Below are 8463 nucleotides of genomic sequence, written 5' to 3' on the forward strand. Positions count from 1 at the left end.
GTAACAAAGGACCTTGCTGCAAGTGGCCACTGAATCCACACATCCCATTTGTAACTCGACCAACTGTCACAAATAGGCTCAGTTTTCTGTCTCCTCTTCCCCTGGGGGCGCTCATAAATTTGGCGTGCTGTTCCCTAGACTCTGTTTCCATATATGATAGTTTCAAACACTTAACTCATCTCATTTAGAGACTTGGGACGTCCAAATTGACCTCTCCTAGGGCTTGGTCCCCACTCCTAGGACACCACTCCCAGGTTTCAGGGCATCCTTCCCTCACTTCACTGACTCTCCGAGGGTCAGCTCTACCCCAGGGGCTCATGGATAGGTTCATGGAAACGATTTCTCAAGTTCACGTCTTTAACTGAAGGTCCAGAAACATAGCCACTTTTTGTTGTTTTTGAATTTTATTTTATTAATTTTTTTATACAGCAGGTTCTTATTAGTTATCTATTTTATACATATTAGTGTGTACATGTCAATCCCAATTCCCAATTCATCCCCTCCCGCTCTCCCGGGCACTTTCCCCCCACTGTGGTGTCCATACCTTTGTTCTCTAATTCTGTGTCTCTATTTCTGCCCTGCAAACCGGTTCATCTGTACCATTTTTCTAGGTTCCACATATGTGCGTTAATATATGATATTCGTGTCTCTCCTTCTGACCACTTCACTCTGTATGACAGTCTCAAGATCCATCCACGTCTCTACAAATGACTCAATTTAATTCCTTTTTATGGCTGAGTAATATTCCATTGTATATATGTACCACATCTTCCCTATCTGTTCAGCTGCCGATGGGCATTTAGGTTGCTTCCATGTCCTGGCCATTGTAAATAGTGCTGCAATGAACATTGGGGTGCGTGTGTCTTTTTGAATTAACATACCCACTTTGGCCACGCCCCTCTGAAACAGCTAAAGCCCGTGCATTGGCCCGCTGGTCTCCCAGTCCTTTCTGACCAACTTTCCCCAGGCCGTGGTCCAAAGTAGTGGCCCAGCTCAGGAAGAAGGAGCCGAGAGTGATGCTCCAAATTTGACACCATCCCTACGGAACACCACTTCCACCCCGCCCCCCACCCTAGTAACTTAAACCTGTGGCCTCTGGAACCAGACCGGCTATGCAGACTCCTCCCCCACCACCCCCATCGCCCAGTGATGGGGAAGGATCACAAATCAGCTCCTTCCCGGGCAGCGGAAGTAGCTGGGTGCCTCACCTCTGAGTCTCTCGGGGTTTTGGTCGGCGGCAAGGAAGAGGGCGATGCTCAGCTGGGCAGCATCTCCGCCTCTGGCTGCGCTTGCACGGCGCCCCGTGCCGGCCCAGCCAGAATTTTCACCCCTCGAAGCGCTGTTCAAATTATAGGTTTACATAGGAAATAATTCTCATTTGAATGATTTGACGTCAGCTCTCATAAAATGTGCCCCAATTTTATATAATACATGGAGATTTATTCTGCACAGAGGTGCTGTGTACATAATTTCATGTTGGAAAGGTGTGGGAATGTCACCACCAGTGATATTTCTGTGGTTGGAGAAGCACAGCTTTTGGCTGGTCCCTTTGTTGACACAGAAACTGCTGTGTAACAGTGAAAACGTCGTTCCGGATGAATTATCAACCACAACCATCAAGGCGATACGGTTGGCTGCCAAGAAAAGGGTTCACTTTCTTCTGTTGTTTCAGGGCTGATGGAAGTGAAGAGGGTGTAAATAGCCAACAACAAATTGACTTTCCAAAAGATGTCAGTCAAAGCTCACAAAATGTGTTTATTCTTTGATTTAATGAGCCTTCTTTTTGAGATCTGTCCTAAGGAGTTAAGGTTGTTGGCAAGGATTTAGCTGTAGGATCTTTAGTGAAGCACTGTTTATACATACAGTAAGTCTCCTCCATAACGGACCTTCAAGTTTCGAACTTTCAAAGATGCGAAAGTACGTCCACACGTTCAATCACGTAACTTAGTTCACGTGTCTGGCGTACATTGTTACGGGCGTGCATCCTCCACACGTGGATGTGCTTTTGTGTGCTTTACGGTACGGTACTGTTGCTGTGGAACACGAGGAGCTTACTCGTGAAGACCTGAAGGAATTGGAGGCCCAGAGAAAGGATGGAGACCAGAGGAAGAAGAAGTAACTGAAGAACAAAAGAGATTCACGGTGCATGAAGTGGCAAGGGGATTTTCTGTGTCTGAGGAGGCACCGTGAGTTTTTGAGGCACAGGACCTGAACATAGAGCAGTACACGAAGGTTGCAGCAGCTGTTCAGAATGCAATCCGGTGCTACCGAGTCATCTATGACGAGAAAAAAGAGCTACCACCCAGACGTCGCTGGATCATTTTTTCAAGAGGGTAGATAGAATTGAATCCAGCAAGGAACCAGAACCTGTGCCATCCACGTCAGGTGTGAGTGACATTGCAGCTTGCCCTCCGTCTCCTATTGCTGACGATCCCTCAGCTCTACCATCTCCCACCTTCTCTCCCTCCTCCAGTCAGTAACTCTTCTTGCCTGTTCACGCGATGCCAGCCCCTGGATGCCAGCTGTTGTACTGGACTGCTGTACTTTTCAAGATGCTGTACTGTAAGATCAAAGATGTTTTCTTTATTTTGTGTGTTTGTTTTTTATGTATTATTTGTGTGAAAAGTATTATAAACCTATTATGGTACAGTACTATACAGCTGATTGTGTTAGCTGGGTACCTAGGCTAACTTCGTTGGACTTACAAACAAATTGGACTTACGACAGGGTCTCGGCGTGGAACTCGTTTGTACGTAGGGGACTTACTGTAAAGCCCAATACCAGAAGGATGGTTGAGTGATGGTGATAGATATGTATCTGTGCTCCATTTAACAATTTTGAAGAGCTGTATTTATTGGCACCTAAAATGTTACCTTTTAGAGGTTGCAAACATATGTATTACATACCTGCATTAAAAAATATATATATTAGGGGTTTGGGATTAACATATACACACTACTATATATACAATAGATAACCAACAAGGACCTACTGTATAGCATGGGGAACTATACTCAATATTTTGTAATAACCCATAACAGAAAAGAATCTGAAATAAATAATAATCAAAAAGAAATAAATGTGAACACTGAAAGTTCAAAATGTTTTTTAAAAAGATAATTTTACACTTCAAAAATATAATATACCTTATATGTTTTAAAAATTTGAGCACATATATATCAAAATGTTTCTTGTGCTACCTCTGGATGAGGGTATTACGAATTATTTTTAATACTAGTTTTCCTTAGCTGCATTTTCTAGATTGAACATTGTTCCTGCAATTGGAGCGTGCATTACTCACGTGATAAAAAACACAGCAGAACCAATCTTACGATTTTACCTTGACTCTACAAAATTATTTATCCAAGTAAGACACATGTGGCTACAAACATTCTAAAACTGCTCTCGTACAGCTGATACAATACAGGGCTGATAGCGACACACTCAGCTTGGTTCAGCTATTGATGTGGTCTCATTCTGTGACAGCTCTGGAGTTTCTTCTGGGGCGATTTCAAGGGCCCCTACTTGGAAGCATTCTAGGGCATCCTTAGACCAAACAGGGGCACTCACTGGGTCCCTTGTTCCCAAACTCCATTTGTCTTTCTTCTCTGCTGCCAGGTAGGTCTGCCTCAGCGGTGATCTGAGTTCTAACTAGTCTCACTGAGCTCTCATTCCTGAATTTATTTTGTTATCCTAGGATCTGTAACCAATAGGTCTTTGTTTAAAGTAACTAAATCTAGGTCTTTGTATAAGATGCTTAGACCTTTCGGTTTGGAGATGAAACATTGGAAGATATGTGCTTATTCTCCAGCTGCCTGCTTTGCTCTGTGTGTGTGTTTATGCGTGTGTGTATTTATAAGTATGAAGTCTTATTTCAGTTGTCTCTTTTTGTCCTGGATTATCTTGTGTTCCACAAGAAACATATGGTTGTATAAGCTGATTATTCTCTGCTCCAGTCCAATCCAGCCTTGAAGACAAGTGATTGGCGGTCCATTAGACCAGTGAACAATTTGTGAAAAGGCAATTAGTCACATCTAGACTTGGGTGCCTACAAAACCTTCATGACATCACTCATCATCTTGCCAACTTGTGAAAGAAGGTCCTTTTGCTCAGTCTATATTTTAGGGCAAACAATTATTGGGTCGTTGATCATACAGCCCCTTCTTAACCTGCTTGGCTAGGGAATCCAGGACACCATTCATGAGCCCATACCGTGGACCACCTGTACTGACCCATCTTCTTTGTGTGTGTTTGGCTAAATCGAAGAAGTCTCAAACTCTGCAAGAAATTTTTATTCCTATATTAAAGTCTCATTATTATCTTAACTCTTGCACGTTTTGGGGGTAAATGGCAAAAAATGGCAAAAAGAATGGCCATTTTAGAGAATGTTTGCTGTGTTACAATCAATAAATTCCAAGAATGACACAAAGGCAAAAGATATAAAGAAAAATATATTTTAAAAGAATGTTAACACACAGAAATGAAAAAAATACCTGAGAAAAATTTAATAGCCGAACAACAAAATGGGAAAAGTAGCTCTATTATATATTACAAAGTGTTAATGATATTAAAATATAAAGAGGAACACGAAAACCCTGAAAGAGAAAAGGACAAAGTTCATAAATGGCAATCAACAAAAGATGGAGTACGAAAGGCCCATAAACATATAAAATGTCCTGCCTCTAAAACCAAATTTAAAGCTTTGAATCACTATTTTAAACTGTCAAATTAGTAAAGATAAAGAACAATAAAAAAAATTGGTAGAAAAAAATATTGGTGAGAAGATGAAGTGAATATTTTCTCATATTTTGAGAGAACGTTAATTTGTACAATTTCTCCTAAAGTCAATTTGGTAGCATGTTATTTAGCTGCAGAATCTTTAGTGAAGCATTTTTTATAAAGTCCAATACTAGAAGGATAGTTTTTTTTTTTTTTTTTGGCCATACGCGGGCCTCTCACTGTTGTGGCCCCTCCCGTTGCGGAGCACAGGCTCCGGACACGCAGGCTCAGCGGCCATGGCCCACGGGCCCAGCCGCTCCGCGGCATGAGGGATCCTCCCGGACCGGGGCACGAACCCGGGTCCCCCGCATCAGGCAGGCGGACTCTCAACCACTGCGCCACCAGGGAAGCCCTAGAAGGATAGTTTTGAGTAAACGGTGATGCACACACACACACGCACACATATATTTATTGTCATCTAAAATGTATATGATCTTTTAGTACAAAAGTTTACAAACGTATTATATACCTGCATTTCAAATATATACATTGTATACTTTTAAAATTTGAGTGTGTATAAATCAAAATGTTTCCAGTGTTATCTCTGGATGATGGTATTCTGGATTATTTTAAATATTTGTTTTCCTTTGCTGCATTTTCTAGAATGAACATGTATTCTGCATTTATAAGCATGCATTACTCATGTAATAAAAATCCCAGCAGAGCTAATCATGTATTTTCACCTTGGGTCTACAAAATTAGAGACCATTTATCCAAAGAAGACACACATGGCTCCAAACCTTCTAAAAGTGCTCTTATACAGTGGGACAACCTTTTTTCACGATGATACTTCATGTCCCAGCTTTTACCCAGAAATGATTTTCCTGGGAAAAGTAGGGCTCCAGCCCTCTTTTGTGCTGTTCCGGCCTCAGTTTCATGTGGTGGGAAATTGCTTTTTACTCTTCACCTTAGGCTTTTTGCAATACAAATACCCTCTTAGGGTCATGATTAATGTGTTTTAATGGGCATCCATTTTAATAATCAATGAAAAGAACTTACATTAAAAATAGAAGGCGATTAGATTGAGTTGGATGACCTATTTTTAATCCACCCCATTATTTATGGATCTGAAAAATTTCAGGACAACTTTCTCTGTAGCATTCAAGGATCAGCTCTTCTCTGTCCCTGTGTATGAATAACTTTAAAACAGGAGGCACCAGGATCATTGATAATTTGCTAAATACTTAAAAAAATTACCTACCTTAGAAATGCCCCAGGATTGCCTCCCCTTTCTTCTTTCATCACCCCATCACCCCATCACAGATCCTTCTTGCTTCCCATGGTTTACTGGAATATGTTTGAAAGGCACAGAAGACACTGTGCTGTTTTTTGAAAAGTTTTAGTGCATGCAGTCCTTACTCAAAATGAACCTTTTGTTAATAGTGTTACCTCTTTTCTCAACCATTCTTATCTCTTTATATTCAACCACTGACACCATTGCTTCTAAGGTTATTTCTTGCAAGAAATAAGAATTATTTCTGTCTGTCTCATTTGTCACAATTATTTAGCATCGTTATAAAATGCACAAAATTTAGATTCTTTTTAAAGATTTTTTTTTTGATGTGGACCATTTTTTTAAAAGTCTTTTGAAGTTGTTACAATATAGCTTCTGTTTCAGTTTTGGGTTTTTTTGCTTTGTTTTATTTTGGTTTTTTGGCCACGAGGCATGTGGGATCTTAGCTCCCTGACCAGGAATCGAATCCGCACCCCCTGCATTGGAAGGCGAAGTCTTAACCACTGGACCACCAGGAAAGTCACACAAAATTTAGATTTTTTTTAAAAAAGGAATTCTCACTTGTTTTCTCATCTTCTGTATTTTAAATGTCTTGCTTATATCCCAATTTTTTTCTCTTGCTGAATGGGATATGCGTTTTAGAACTCTATGAATTTTAAGTCTGTAGTTTTGCAAGTATTTGACAGAGAAAAATAATAACTCCCATTTCAATACCTATTCCTTTCTATGGTCTATTTAGTAGTATTTTTACCGCATATTGAATTTATTATGAAAATGTTATGTTTTTCATTTGCAATCATTCTTCTGAAATTAGTAACATAATTTGCTGGTGTTCAGAGGGGAAGAAACTGCAGAAACCAATGTCTCCTTTACCTGGAACATTCTGTAGTCATTTGCAATATGTAAGTTCTGTTGAACCTAATTGTCCCCAAAAGAACTGTGAACTCCTTACACCCTGAAGGGTCTTGGAGTTTAAGTTAGTGTGTTTAAGAATAAGAACATCCAGCTATAACCGAGACAATGCCCATTGTTAAGGCAGTGTTGGTGATAGTTTCCCCTCCCATGTGGCCCCAGCTTATGTTTACTGTGGGTTTTTGATTCACCAGGCTGGGGCATTGTGATGGTTAATTTTATGTATCAACTTGACTAGGCCACCAGATAACCAGATATCTGGTTAAACATTACTTCTGTGTCTGTGAAGGTGTTTCCAGAGGAGATTAGTATCTGAACTGGTAGACTGAGTAAAGCCCCCCAGTGTGGGTGGGCCTCATCCAATCCATAGAGGGCCTGAATAGAGCAAAAAGCAGCGGACTGGGAGAAGTTGCTCCCTCTCTCTGCTTGAACTAGGAGATTGGGCTTTTGCCCTCAGACTGGGACAATCGTCCTGTGCTTCTCTGGCTTCCAGACTCAGACTGGAGCTACACCACCAGCTTTCCTGGGTCTCAGCTTACAGAAGGCAGATGGTGGGACTTCTCAACCTCCATAATCCTGTGATTCCTAATTATATATATGTATATATTTCCTATATATTTATAATTTATATTTTATTTTAAAAAGGTTGGTATCACACATACTCAAGTATGTTATACCATGTTCATTCCTCCAAGGTGGCACTTCAGAGTGTCAAGCATTGTTAAATATCATAAAATACAACTCTGTTTTACAATGTAGTACTGGCACAAGTCAAGGTAGTGTGCCAATTATAAATAGTGTAATCAAGTTACAAACATCTTTTCAAACATATCGCAAGGAAAGCAGGTAGACAGGCGTTTATTACACCTTGTGTGTGTGTGCGCTCTCCGGGGGCCCGCGGGCCACTCAGCGGCAGCACAAGGTCCCCCCCGCCAGCATCCTGTGTTTGTTCCTGCGTACCTGCAGCACGGTCTGCAGGGCTGGTGCCCCCGCCTCAGAGCGCGGTGCTTCCCACGTCCTCAGGATGGCCCAGATAGAATGACTCTGTGTTAGAAAATGTAAGGGGGTGGGGAGATGGATCCTGGGGCAATCGAATTCCTGCAGTAATAGCATTAGTAATAGCAATACCACTATTCATTGAGCAGAGACTGTGCTAAGGGGTTTACGTATATTGTATCCCTTGATCATCTCAACAAAGGAGAGAGATGACCTGTCTTACAATCTTGCAGTTTGTAACCAAGGCCACCTTGGGCAATAGACCTGAGCCTCAGTTATGTCATCTGTGAAATGAGAATAGTATCTGCTTCATGGAGTTATGGAGATTAAATAAAACAAGCTAGGTAAGAGCACCTGGCACAGTGCTTGGCATAAAGTATAACGGTTACTAAGAATGTAATTTCCTAACCATGCAGGTGTGGGGCTGGAAAACAGGCAGAAGAGAGGGGCTACCTCTAAGTCACATCGCAATACCTTGAGTGGCAGCAAGAGGAGGACGTCTATCCAAGGTACATAGTTAGGAAAGAAAGCTGGTCGGAGAT

The sequence above is a fragment of the Phocoena phocoena genome, chromosome 7 (genome assembly GCF_963924675.1).
Source record: "Phocoena phocoena chromosome 7, mPhoPho1.1, whole genome shotgun sequence".
Lineage (NCBI taxonomy): Eukaryota > Metazoa > Chordata > Mammalia > Artiodactyla > Phocoenidae > Phocoena > Phocoena phocoena.